Source organism: Leptonychotes weddellii, chromosome 14 (assembly GCF_054177405.1).
Source record: "Leptonychotes weddellii isolate Sample4059 chromosome 14, ASM5417740v2, whole genome shotgun sequence".
NCBI lineage: Eukaryota > Metazoa > Chordata > Mammalia > Carnivora > Phocidae > Leptonychotes > Leptonychotes weddellii.
The window spans coordinates 42,974,678-42,988,744 of NC_138382.1; the positions used below are offsets into that span (position 1 = coordinate 42,974,678).

At 41.7% G+C, this 14,067-nt stretch overlaps 1 long non-coding RNA gene across 1 annotated transcript in view; it reads left to right on the forward strand.

The window, feature by feature from the left end:
- Positions 1-13,175, forward strand: part of LOC145717037 (uncharacterized) — a 186,493-nt gene extending 173,318 nt beyond the window's left edge. The window contains exon 6 of the long non-coding RNA XR_014140017.1: positions 12,906-13,175. This is a non-coding gene — a long non-coding RNA (uncharacterized LOC145717037). The remainder of the gene's footprint in view (positions 1-12,905) is intronic.
- The last annotated feature ends 892 nt before the right edge of the window (positions 13,176-14,067 follow it).

Here is a 14,067-nt window from a genome sequence, read left to right on the forward strand (position 1 = left end):
ATGGTGACTAACATAACATAATAAAAAAAATAAAATTTTAAAAAAGAAAAATAAAATAAAAATTTACAACTGAGAGTTAAGCCATGGGAAGACATTTGCCAGATGAAGGGAGGAAGGGGCAAGAGTGCTTTAGGCAGAGGGAATAGAATATGCAAAAAACTTGTGGTGAGAGGGTAGTGTATTTGAGAAATCTCTAAGTGGATAATAGAGTGAAGCACAGAGATTGAACAAAAGAGAAGTACGAAATGAGATGCAAGGGCCAGAGCATTCAGAGTCTTAAAAATCATGTTACATATTTTTGGCATTTATCCTAAGAATGATAGGGAGCGATAAAAAAATGTTCTTGGTGTATGCGCATGTGCACACAGAAGGGGAAAAGGTTTGAAATCATCAAATTTGCTCTATAAAATGTTCATTGTTGCTATGGAAGGGAGAGCACATTATAAATGAAATTGGTGGCAACAAAGACTGGGATGAGTGTTCTCTGGAATACTCTGAAATTCAAGAATTCTCTGGAATTCATGGGATTTTTAGAATATAATTGACGATGTGAAAATAGACACAGCTATCCAAAGACGGAGAATAGAGAGAGGGCCAAAGGGCTAAGTTTGGGACCTTTGAGGCTTGAAGACTTGGTAGTGAAATGGAGGAGGATAAACCTGGAAAGGAGGCTAATAAAGAGATCATAGACAGGTTGGAGAGACTTCTGTCGTGGAAGCCAAGGGACAGAAGTGTTTTAAGTGATGGGTGTGGTCAACAGTGTGAAATGCCAGCGAGAGAAGTAAAGGAAGATGCGTACTGAAAAATGTCCCTTGGATTTAGCATCCGGGGGCACTGGTGATCCTCAGCAAGAGCTGTTTTGCTGGATAGATGCAGGTGGAAGAAAGAGTGGGACGTGAGGAAATAGAGACAAAGGGATTGCAACAATTTATTTGAGGAATTCTGTGAGGAGGAAGAGGAAGAAGGAGATTAGTTGCTGATGGGGGTGGATGTGGGTTACTGGATAGTGGTGTTGTCTTAATAGGAGACATTTGTGAGAAAGGGCATTTGATAGTGTAATTGGAAACCATGGAAGGATGGGATTTAAATAAGGAGGGGCTGGACAGCTCCTCTATTGTGACAAGACAGGTGCCTTAGATGTGGGAGTGATGGGAGTTTGGTATCGGGAAACCTAGGAGTTCCCATTTGGTGGCTTCTAATTTCTTCAAGTGGAGGTTATCTGCTAAGAGTGAAAACAAATGGGGAGAGGATGGGAGATTTGAGAGGAGTTTTGAAATTGCTGTTAGAGAGGATGGAAGAGTGAGATGATCCTAAAAGCAAAAAAGGAAACATAGAAGGACCGTCAGGCATCTGAACAGGTAGGCTGAGGGGTGGTAGATTATGGAGGATCCAGAGCTAAGTTCAAATGTATGTGTCTAGGTTTGTGATTCTCAGACTGTGTCTAGCAGGTCTTATGTTGAATACTTAAGATGTGAATACATATTTTGCTTAAAAAAATGGGGGAAAAAACCTTAAGGAGTTCTGCCTACTATCTCTCTCACTGGGAAATTCACAATGTACTTGAGTGTGCTGCATGGTCTGTGAAAATCTTTTTTTTTTTTTAAAGATTTTATTTATTTGACAGAGAGAGGTAGTGAGAGCAGCAACACAAGCAGGGGGAGTGGGAGAGGGAGAAGCAGGCTCCCCGCTGAGCAGGGAGCCCGATGCGGGGCTCGATCCCAGGACCCTGGGATCAGGACCTAAGCTGAAGGCAGACGCTTAATGACTGAGCCACCCAGGCGCCCCCATAATAAAAGTTTTAAAAAGAAAACACAAGGAGTTGCTCTATGACATATAAATAAAAAATGCTTCCCATCACTAAATTCTTTTTTTTTTTTTTAAGATTTTATTTATTTGAGAGATAGAGAGCATGAGCAGAAAGAGGAGCAGAGGGAGAGGGAGAAGCAGGCTCCCCACTGAGCAGGGAGCCCGATGCGGGGCTTGATCCCAGGACCCTGGGATCGTGACCTGAGCTGAAGGCAGATGCTGAACGACTGAGCCAACCAGGCGCCCCTGGTCTGTGAAAATCTTGGAGTAAACTTGCTAAACTTTGCTTAAACCAGCTTCCCCCAAGAGAGGTCTTCAGGATCTGGCTTGTGCCTGACGACCTTGCCACTTGGCGTCTCCCAGCCAGCTGCCTCCCTCCCCATTCTCTTGGATACTCACATATCTTTAAAAGCCCAACCGTTTGTTTCTCATGTTCTTTGCCCAGAATGGTCCCTTAGCCTGGGACATCCTTTTTGCTACCCCCTTTTCATATGACTGTCTTGGGATAGAAATCTCCTAGGCCAGGGCGCCTGGGTGACTCTGTTGGTTAAGCGTTTGCCTTTGGCTCAGGTCATGATCCCAGGTCCCATGCTCTGCAGGGAGTCTGCTTCTCCCTCTGCCCCTCTCCTGACTCATTCTCTCAGATCCAACCCCCGCCCCTTGCTCTCTCAGATAAATAAAATCTTAAAAAATCTCTTAGGCCAGAAATCCTTCCTAGAATTGCCCAAGCCTTGTGTCAGCTGTGTGTATTTAATCTGTGCTCCTGTTCTCCGGTCCTAGCATCCTAACTCCCTGTGTGCTTGTACTCTCCCCTACTGGACTGTAAGCAACTCGAGGTAAGGAGATTTGCCTTCTTGAGCATGTCTCCCAGGCACTGAGCACAGGGTTCATACATAGTACACACTCTGTGAGTGGCTGGGGGGCCAGGGGTCCTTGTGCTCACGTTGGGCAGGGGAGGGGAAGTACATGATTGCTAGGGGTGCTCCATCAGGGGGGTTGGGCCCTGGGGTGAAGTTGCTGAATCAGCAGGCTCTGTGCTGCTGCTGGAGCCTTGCATTTCCACAGTTGGTTTCTGCCGTTGTTATCCTACATACAATTACATACATGCCTGTCCCCGCACGTGCGTCCCTGAATGCATGCAGCTGTCTATACACACAGATGTGCCCACCATTGGTATTCTCTCCTTTCTCTGCTTTGACTTCTATCTCCTCCATCTGCCCCAGATGCCTTATGGAGTTAGGGCTGTTTTCAGACTCTTCATATTCATCTTGATCTCTTTCCCTCCCCCTTTAACGTTTCCCATATTCATTCCTCTGGGCCTTTCACCCTTTCATTTTGTCTTTTATTTCTGCTGCTTCTTGCCAGGCTGCTTCAAGCGCCTCCCACCAGACTTTCAATAGGAGTTCGGAGGATCGCTTTGGCGGTGCAGATGTTCTGCAATGGCGGTGTTCAGTGCCTTTTTTTTTTTTTTTCTCACAGGGACTAGATGCATACAGTGTTTCACTGCTCGTTCTTTGTAATAGTACTGCACACACAAAATGTTAATCAATTATAGCAGCAGAACTAATTAAAAGACATGCATTATACATCTTGTGGACACATTCTTCATTAGCATAGATTCTCAGCATTACACATTCATGTCAGAGGGAATTAAAAAGAGAAACTTAAAAAGATGTACATACAGAGAACAAGACACCGTGGTTTTCCCATGACTTGCGCTGAGTGTATGTCCTTGTGGATTCAGAAGTCTTTTTTTTTTTTTTAATTTATTTATTCATGAGAGACAGAGAGAGAGAGAGGCAGAGGGAGAAGCAGGCTCCCAAGGAGCAGGGAACCCAATGTGGGACTCGATCCCAGGACCCTGGGATCATGACCTGAGCCGAAGGCAGACGCTTAACCATCTGAGCCACGCAGGCGCCCTCAGAAGTCCTTTTAATTTTGTGTGTGATTTTAAATGAAAAGTACTGAGTCCTGTTTTGACGTACTTCAAAAATTCAATGATCCTTAAGATGATTAAGTTAATCCCACTTTTACTCCATCAAAAGCTTAAATAATATTTCAGTGAGCAGGTTTCTAGAAATGGAAACAAGTTTTTAATTTAGCTCTTTGTTAATATTTCCTAATAGGCGTTCGATTATAAATAGCTCAATAACTAGACTCATATTTGTAATACTTTGCTTTCAATTCAGGTCTTACTCCAGAGCCCAGCTTGGTCATTAGTGAGACAGGCCGAGGGTCGGGGGAAAGAGCAGCTCAGAATTTTCTGGTAGTCCCACCTGGTTATTTGACTTCTTTAGGAGGCTACATTGATGTAGGCTTTTTGTGAAGGTTGGGGCTTCACACTCCTGGAGGGTGTATCTATCATCTGTGCTTGCAGGGTTCTTGTGCATTAGTGATCCTCAGAAGTTGCTCTGTGGACATCTTTACGTGGAAACCAATCTGAGAGAAGTAGAAGTGGTAATACAGAGATGACCAGGCATCCCAAGGCTTTCCATTTGAGTTGCTGTGCCAGGCAATAGATGATTGGATTCTGCTTTTAAGTATGAATATTCATATCACTTCTTAGTTTCTTGCTTCCTTCCAAAACAGGATTCAGGAACTTGAAATGCCCCGGTTGCCTATATTATCACAAGAGCTGTTCAACTTGTCTACCTACTCTCGCCATTGGCCTGCGACGACTTCTCCACTCAGTGGTCCAAATGAGATTTGGAAAATGTAAGCTGGATCATGTTGCACCCCTTTGTAAAACCTTCAAATGCTTCCCATCATTTAAAAGAAAATTCAGGGGCACCTGGGTGGCTCAGTCGGTTAAGCGGCTGCCTTCAGCTCAGGTCATGATCCCAGGGTCCTGGGATTGAGCCCCGCATCGGACTCTCTATTCAGCGGGGAGCCTGCTTCTCCCTCTCCCTCTCCCCCTGCTTGTGTTCCTGCTCTCGCTGTCTCTCTCTCTGTCGAATAAATAAATAAAATCTTTAAAAAAAAAAAAATTAAAAAAAAAAAATAAAAGAAAATTCAAAGTCCTCTAAATGGTCTACCAGGCCCTACTTGATTTGGCCCCTTCTGCAATCTCAATTTCTTACCCTGTCTTTTCTACTTTGCTCTCATCATACTGGCATTTCTTTGTTCTCGGAGCATGTCCAACTCATTTCCTGATCAGGACCTTTGCACATGCTCTTCCTTTTCTCCAACAGTCACTTACCTCAGACGTAAGCACAGTTTGATCAGTCCATTCACCCAGGTGTCTCCTCAGAAGGGACTTCTCTGGCTACCTGAGTTAGAACACATTCAAGCTCCTTGTGGTTAGAGGTTTTATCTGTCTGGTTCAGGGTTTTTATAGCACCAGTCTGAAGAGTGCCTGGTACATTAAAATTATTCACTATGTGATTACTGAATAAATGAATGAGTGAATCTTTTTGCCTACAGTCAAATGAATACTGGTATTTGGATTTAACCAGTTACCACACTACACTTGAAAGAAACTATTGGGCATGACTCTTAATGCAAAAACTTGAGAGGAAATTACACAGGACAATAAAAAATATTGTAAACAAAGAGTCTGGTAGTATTGTACAACGATGTAGGGTTGGGTGGAATCTAAGTGTATTTGATAGAAAAGGACAGAGTGACAATCTTTGTTATAGATGCTTTCATCAAAACCTGGAGTATTTCGTGAGGTTTCAGGGAAAAGAGTCCTCTTCTACCTTACTGTTCAAACCCTAAATCAGCCCCTCTCTGGTATCAGTGCCTATCAAAAACCTCAGAAAGTTGCATTAATTTTTGGCTCAGTGATTCTACTCCAGATAAATTAGCATAAAGAAATAATGAACATGAGTAAATACTTATCTCCAAAAACCTCTAATACAGTCATTTGTAATAGGAAAAAAATTGGAAGTGACCTAAATACCCTACAACAGGTATTTATACCTGCTGATGAATTATAGTAAAATTAGACAGTAGAATTCTGTGCAGCCATTTATGATGGGAAGAGAGTCACAATAAAATGCTAAGTGAAGCACCTGGGTGGCTCAGTCGGTTAAGTGTCTGCCTTGGCTTAGGTCATGATCTCAGGGTCCTGGGATGGAGCTCCACATGGGGCTCCCTGCTGGGCGGGGAGTCTGCTTCTCCCTCTCCCTCTGCCTCCCCTCTCTGGCCATGCTCTCTCTCTCTCTCGTTCTCAAATAAATAAATAAAATCTTTAAGAATGAGAGAGAGAGAGAGCACATGAGAGGGGGGAGGGTTAGAGGCAGAAGCAGACTCCCTGCTGAGCAGGGAGCCTGATGCGGGACTGGATCCTGGGACTCCAGCATCATGACCTGAGCCAAAGGCAGTCACCCAACCAACTGAGCCACCCAGGTGCCCCAATAAATAAAATCTTAAAAAAAAGTAAAGGTAAAATTTAAATGCTAAGTGAAAAAGAAGTTTATAAAACAAGAGACACCCATTAAAAATCCATATGTACTATATAGAAAAATTGGTTTAGGCTTATGTTGATTTAACCACATAAATTTTAACAGTGGATTATCTCAGTTTGAGTTACTGGAAATTTTAAGTTTTCTATTTTCTGTTTTTTAATCGTCCTAAAATGGGCATTTGTTATTTGTGTAATTAAAAATACACACCTATAACCCCCATAAGAAGTGAATGATTTGTTAAAAAGCTTCATGCACGTAAGCTCCTACTCCTTGTCTGTGAATATGCTTCTGCATGATGTGTCCTGTCTTTTTAGGCTATGTACCCATTTATGTGACATGCATTTACTGAGCACCTACTGTATGCCAAACTCCCTAGCAGGCTCTCTCTCTACCATGGGGCTGCTGACTTCCAACAGTCCTTCACCACCTTTGTAAGAATTTCCCTGGGACAGAGAAGAGACTTTCACATATCACTTTATTTATTTATGTTTTTTCTTGAAGATATTTCTAAAATGGGAAGTGTGTGCATTAGCCTGATCCCAGGGCTTTTCATTTTGGGATAGTCCACTCTCAGGAGCCTTTTTTTTGCCCAGGAAAGCAGCTCCTTGAAAGTGAACTTGAACCTGTGGCCTGCAGCAGTTCTTGCTGAGGTCGTCCCCTCCCTGGGTCACTGGCCCAGCTGATACACGTTGTTTTCCACCTCACAAGGTGGACAAAGGCAGGACTAAAAGCCAGCCTGCTGAAAGACTCCCAGACAGACTGGTAGCTCCAGAACAGGCCCTGACCAGTTATCTCCTTTTCCAGGGGCCGCCTGTAATGCAGAGACTCCTGTCATAGCTGCCAGAGAGTAGGTTCTCAGTAACTACCTGAGGGAATGATTTACCAAGAGACCAGATAGCAGCTTCCTTGTTCCTCATCTCACTGAAAGCGTTCAAGAGGGTGGAGTCCCTTCTCTGAACATGTGACAATATAAGGACTTTGTGAAGAATACTGTGCATGCAATAACTCTGACAGCAAATAGTCCGGGTTGCATTGCAAAGATTGCAGAAGCACACGGGGGCAGTCGGCCTTGTCCCTGGTTAACATGCAGGTGTTTAATTGGAAACCTAAATAATATATTAAGGTTTCTGTGTTGGAATCCCTCTGTCATTCTGCTTATCTGTCCCTGAATGAGATGAATTTCCAGCGGCAGGCTTACCTTGCTTCATTCAACACTAGTAGGCAACCACTCACTGTTAATGATCTTTCCTGGTACTTGAAAGATGGTTTTCATCCTCCTGGGGGAGATGGTTGTGACGTGTGGGTCAGAGTTGCCACAAAGTGTCCATCTGCATCATTAACCTCTCTCTCCTTCCCCAATTAGCAGAAGTTTCCAGCCTTACACAACACCCAGTGTTCCCAAATGAGGCCAGCATGCCTCAGTATTTCATTTACCCTAAGATGTATCTTCCTTCCATTAAAAAATTGAAGTTCTGTAGAACAGACAAAGATGATTTCCTATAAAAAGCAGATGGGTTTCCTCCACCAGTGGGTGGCACAACTTACTTTTTATTTCTTTTTTCTTTTCTATTCTATTCTTTTCTTTTCTTTGGGTTACATAACCAACTTCCCAAAAGAGGGTTTATTAACATGAGGGCAGAAGATGTTTGAAGGTGAGGAGCAACAATATTTTTCCCTGTGGTGGCTGTGATCACTAATGTGGGATGGTAACTTCAGGGGAACCAAAATGCTCCTTTGCCCATTAAGACAGTCAAGCTTTTAGAAGCAGGCAGCAAAGAATTTCCAGCCACATCTGTACTATCATTGCAATTAATTCCAAATTACAGTAGCACTTTCAGAGCATCTCTCGTTAGATCCGCATTAGTAGGAAGAGAGTTCACCTGGATGGATGTTGTTGCAAAGAACATCAGGGGAATGAAAAAGGGATCCAATCCAGGGTGGCTGCAGGGGGTGAGGGGTGCAGCAGTGAAAGGAAACAAATCTCAGTTGAAAGCAAAGAGAGTTGGGGAAGCTGAATGTCATGTGTACGGCCACAACGATCGTCAGAGGGCTCCTTGTGAAATGACTAAAATTTTGTTCTACTTAAGAGAATTTCAGAGTTGGGGGCAGCGTGGCAGAGCAGAAAGAAGATGGATTTTGGAATTGGCATCAGGTGAAAATCCTATGAAACAAGAAAGAGAGGTCCGGCCTCTAGGACTTTGGGGAGGATGAATGAGCTTATTTTTGTCACGTTCCAGGTAGGTGGTGGGCACCAGGTGGGTGTAATTGATATCCAGTATTGCCTCTCGTTTTTGGCTCTGCAAATTTCTCAGAGGATCGTATAGACTGGGCTGGGAGTAACTTTCTTTAAGAAAATGAACCTTTGAAGATTCAGCTCCCATCATGATCACTACTGAGGATTTTCTCAGAACCCTTTCCTGAGGTCCTGACTGAGCAAATAGGTAGGTTGTTTCTGCTTTGGGAGCTGTTCTGTTGCCACATCACAAGAGGCCCTGAAATACATAATGGAGAGAAGTAGCAGGAAGAAGAGAAGGAAGGAGGTGGAGGAGCAGAAGGGAGTTAGGTGGTAGCAATGAAACATGTTAAATTGCTATTTTCAAACCTAGCTCATCACTTGGGAAAAGATTAAAAGGAATGATACTATGATAATAGCCGTGCTTTTGAAAGATGGGAATATAAGATTTTTCTCCAACCTCTTTATTTTCCCACTTTTGTACAGTGAGCAAGTATATATTACTTTATAATTAGGAAAAACCAAATGACCCCTTGTGAATTACCTTGGTGTCCTATGTCTCGTGCTGGACCTTTGAAAGAGTGATGTTTGAGGAGGCTCGCTAACTAATGGTTAGATGAACACAAATAGAATGGGAGGGGCTAAGAAACCACCACGGCCTTGACCCCCTTAGTGCTCACAAGAGGCAAAGGGCATAGTGTTTCCTGTGAGGGTGTCTAGCCTAGTAAGCACAAGTCTAATCTTTGAGAAAGTAAAATTTTTTCACAGGAGGATTTTACTCTTTTCCCCTGACATCTTTCCGATTTCTGGAAATTTTTTATTCCAGTAGGGGACAAAGTCCATGCAGCCTGGCCTTGGACACGGCGTTTTGGTTCACTGGGAGCATCAGCGAGCATGAGTATATTGGACAGATGTTGGCTTATCACCCTGAGCCTGGCACCTTGCTTCTTAATATCTGCAAACCCAACAGACACAGCCATGGGAGGACAAGTGGGCATCTGAGCAGCTTTTAGTTTGGGAACTTCTCTTTTTCAAACACACAGTTGGCGTTTCTACATTTTATTCACCAGGACTCTTCAGGTTAAGCAAATGGTCACAGCAAGTGCTGTTCTGCTTGTTCAGACAAGAGCACTTCGATTACCTTTTCCACACTAAAATAACCATGGAGAACAAGCAAATAGCCCATAACTTGGCTCCCATGGGTCAGCCAATCTTATCCGGAAAATGGTACAGGTGACCCGGAGTTTGAGTAAATTTTGGATCATGAGGAGAATATTGTCCTGTCTTTTTACTTGACATGAAATCTGTATAAGGCTTTTTCTAGTAGATGGAGAGGGGGTCACAGTCAAAATAGAACTTGAAGGGTTTGAAAGGAGCATCAGACAAGGAGTGGGTATTCCAGAAAGAAGTTAACTAATTGTATTGAGTAAGAAAGAAATTTAAGAGGTTAAGGTTTTTGACAAATGGTAATAGAACTCTGGGGGTGTTGTGAGAAATCAGAAGACACAGAAGCTCTTTAAAAACTTGGGTGCCGCAGAATGAAACATCATATGTAATTGCAGAAAATAACAACTAGGCCAGAGTCTTGAAGAGTCGAGGAGTGAGTAGTAAAGGAAGTGAAACAAGGAGAGGAATCTTTGCTAGTTGTTGCAATCCTTTTTCAATGCATCTTGGCTTGTTTGTATCAACTTTCCTAATTTGCCTTCCTAATATTATATACCATCTCTCATGCTCATGATCAAGAAGGGCGATGTAGCATTTTGATATGTGTGCAGAAACCAACTTCTTTGGACTGATTTGTGTCGCCCCCCCGCCCCAAATTCATATGTTGAAGCCCTAACCCACAATGTGTTTGTATTTGGAGGTAGGACTTCCAGGAGGAAATTAAGGTTCATTGAGGTCACAAGGGTGGGGCCCTAATCTGATAGGATTGGTGGGCCTTATGAAAAGAGGGAGAGAAGAAGCTATCTCCCTCTCTCCATGTTCATGCACCAAGGAAAGGCAGGTTACATGAGGACACAGTGAGAAAGTAGCCGTCGCAACCCAAGGAGAGAGCTCTACCATACTGACCCTGCCAACACCTTGATCTTGGACTTACTTCCCAGCTTCCAGAACTGTGAGAAAGAAATTTGTTGTTTAAACCGCCCAATCTATGGTATTTTGTTGTGGCAACCCAAGCTCAGATACCAATGTGGTTTTTGGATTTTGCCTGGGGTGGGGTGGGAGGGCGGGTCAGAGGGGGCAGAGTTACTCTAAATTATTATGGCAGAATCTTGGCCCAGAGATTTTTTTTAAAAATCAAGATCAGTTATTTTCACCTCATTTTTTAAAGTTTCCTGACTGATAAAAATAATATCTCCTGGTCATTTTCCATTACTTGGAGTAACATTTTGCACTGGGGAAAAAAAAAGAGGTGATATTACTATATAGCTTGAAAGCTCTTTCTTCATACCTGTTTGTCTTGGGTAATTCCACGGTCAGCCTTGAATTGCAGATCCCTGAGAGTGGGCTCTTCTTGATTTCTTTCAATTCTAAATCTTGAACAATTTTATTTGATTCTTTCCCAACTATATATTAAAAAAGAATTGAGCGATACTGATGAATATAGAAGGCTAAGCTTCATTATAATATGATTAGTACCAAAACACTATTAATGAAACATTAAAAGATGAAGAATAAATGTTACTTTAGAATATTCAAAAACCAAATACAATTTTTTTAGGAAATTATTTTATTTTTGTGTCTCAACAGATGAAATTCATAACCTTGTTTTCTGATAAGACAATTCAAACATACAAATCAATTACAACAATGTGCTTATCAGCTCCCCCCCACCCCTTTATTTTAAAGCAACTGACAGTTATGAAGGACACCAGGAAAATAGGGCTTAGCTAAACAATATGGCAATTAAAAATGGCCCTCTAAGAAAATAATTACAATAGTTGTTGAAAAGAATTTGTCCTTTGAGCAAAACAGACTTCATTAAAAGAATCATCATGAAACAAGGATTATAGCTTCCCTTCCACTGAAAGGGAAAAGGAGATGTATGTTTAAACAATGGTACAGAAAGCTGGGGAGTCAGACTGAAAACAACAGAAAGCCCTAGGCAATAAATTTCTCCAATAAAATGCATCCCCTTGAATATATCCATTCAAACTCTTGAATCATATTGAAATAAATAACTGTTCCCCCACCCCCAGCACCTGGAAGTGAATCATTTTATTATCCTTTGTTAACATGAGTTTAATAATTTTCCCAAGCCAACATCTCTCAAAGAGAGTGGGGTTTGTGATAAATCTTGTAGAGGTTGTATTAAAGATCAACCAAGCCAATTGATGGTCAATGCCATTTTAGATTCTAGTTGTAAAGGGAGTTGATATAACCGGGCAGACCTGGGACTCCCAGGGGGAGAGGGGCTCATACTCAATAACTTTATCCAACCAACTCTAAATCCTGTAGCACCTTTGTAATAGGCCCCCAGTTCTACATACCGTTCCCTCATGCTTTCATGGTAAGCCTCACAGCACCCTTGTGAGGTAGGTAGTGTTATGGTCCTTTTGAGAGATGGGGATGCAGAGATGTTAAGTAGCTTGTTCATAAAGAAATGTGAATCCAGTGACAGAGCCCTGGGGACTCTTACCCCAGATCCTTGTTTTTTTAGTACTTAACTATTCTGACTCCCTGAGAATGGATCATTAAAGCAGGTAGGTCCTTAAAGCCAGATTAGTACATGGCTAGTTGGACACTAAGGCCCATCTCTAAACCACATGATTTGGATGATAGAATGAGAAATAAGTTGTGATCACCTTGGACATCAAAGAAGTTAAAGTGGAGAAATGCAGGAATAAAGTTTGGACCACAATTTGATAATGACTTTATTCATCAATGTGCTATTAAGTTACTAGCATAATGAACACTCAGTAGATGTTGCCTGATTAAATGGATGGATAGATGGATGGATGAATGAATGAATGAAAAGAGCTTGTGCTTGGATAAATGGAAAATTAAAATTTCTACATATTTTAAAACAGAAGCTGGAGAAATCTGATTTGCAATTTCTAATAAAGGATAAAAAGGAAAGAGGTAAGCAGATACCTGAATTTCCTGTGGGCATGTATTTGAGCTAATACTGGCAGCATTTAAAAGGATATAAATATACAGACATTTAAGGTAATTTTTAATAAAGAATTTGTGTACTTATTGGTTTGGAACCTGAACTATGAAGACCAATATTAGAGGCAGTGATACATACATAAACATGATCCATTTTCCTTTGAAGTGAAATTATCTTGTATATACCTAATTTCTCATTGCCATTCATTTGAAAAGCTTGTGCTATCCAGTTCCTATCAAATGCTATTCTTAAAATACATTGAACTAAAACAATGAACTACTCTTCTCTTGACTAACCAGTTACTTTGTTTCTGCAAACTTTTTTTCTTTTTTTACTCCAGAAGACTCAGGATTATAAAGAGCTTCCATGTACTGAAACCAGCCCTGCATTAATATCAGCAAATTTCATATTCAGTGCCATGGAAGGGTCTTGAGACCACTAAAGCAGAGGCAACCGACCCTGCAGGTGTTGCTAAGATAGAAGAGCTCATATAAATCAAGATGGTGGAGCTGACTGGGTAGTCACTTGGCATCACACATTTGTTCTGGGCTCCGTGGATTCATTTCCAGGAGGATGTTTGATACACATTGAGGCTTAAGAAACTCTGGATGTCATGGTATGGATCTGTGTTTAAGGAAGTGTTTAACTTTCATGAGAGCCCTGAATGTATATAACAGATGTAATCTATTAGTCTTTTGTACATCCAGCTAAGAGCCCAGGGCTAAAGGAATAGATGAAATGCAGTGAATTGCCTCTGTACCATGGTGCTAGCATGCTTGAGCTTCTGTGCTTAGGAAGAATATGACCAGTGGAAGCTGAAATTAGAAAAGGCTCATATAAATGCTACCTCTGCCTCAGAAATGGGGGAGAGGAGTCTGGTAAATATATTTATTTCTGACTGTGACAATGAACGAAATTAGTCACTATATTCAATATAGATGTCACTTTTGCAATCACATATAAGATTTGGGTCTTCCAAGCAAAGACGCAACCTATAGAAGAGTAGTTTGGTTTTTTATGGAGACGCTGCTTGGATTTTCATCTCTCAGACCCTGACTCCTCAGTGATTGAGTTCTGTTCTTAGCTTTCCTGATTAGAGGCCAAGTAGAACAGTGAGAATCCTCAGATATGATACATGTTTTCCATCTGCCTGTTATTTCTCTAGATGGTTCTTAGTTATAGGTGTATATATCTGGCAGTAAAATACACATACTACTTAGATTTATTGACATGTCCCAACATTCTGACTTACCTGGTTCAGAGTATTATTGAATGAAACAATGCCTATATAGCTATACCAGCGGATTTCCTTCTCAGTCCACATTTTTTGATAGAAGGTTATAATTTTTGCATTTTGTTGTTTATAAGGGTTGATGAGAAGCGCTGTAGTGACAAACCCTAGAAGCCAGTGTTTTCCACCAGTCACCGGCAGAATTTCTAGGTGAATTTCCCTCTAGAAATTCCACTGAGGTTTCCTCCTTAACTTGGCTTCATGCCACATA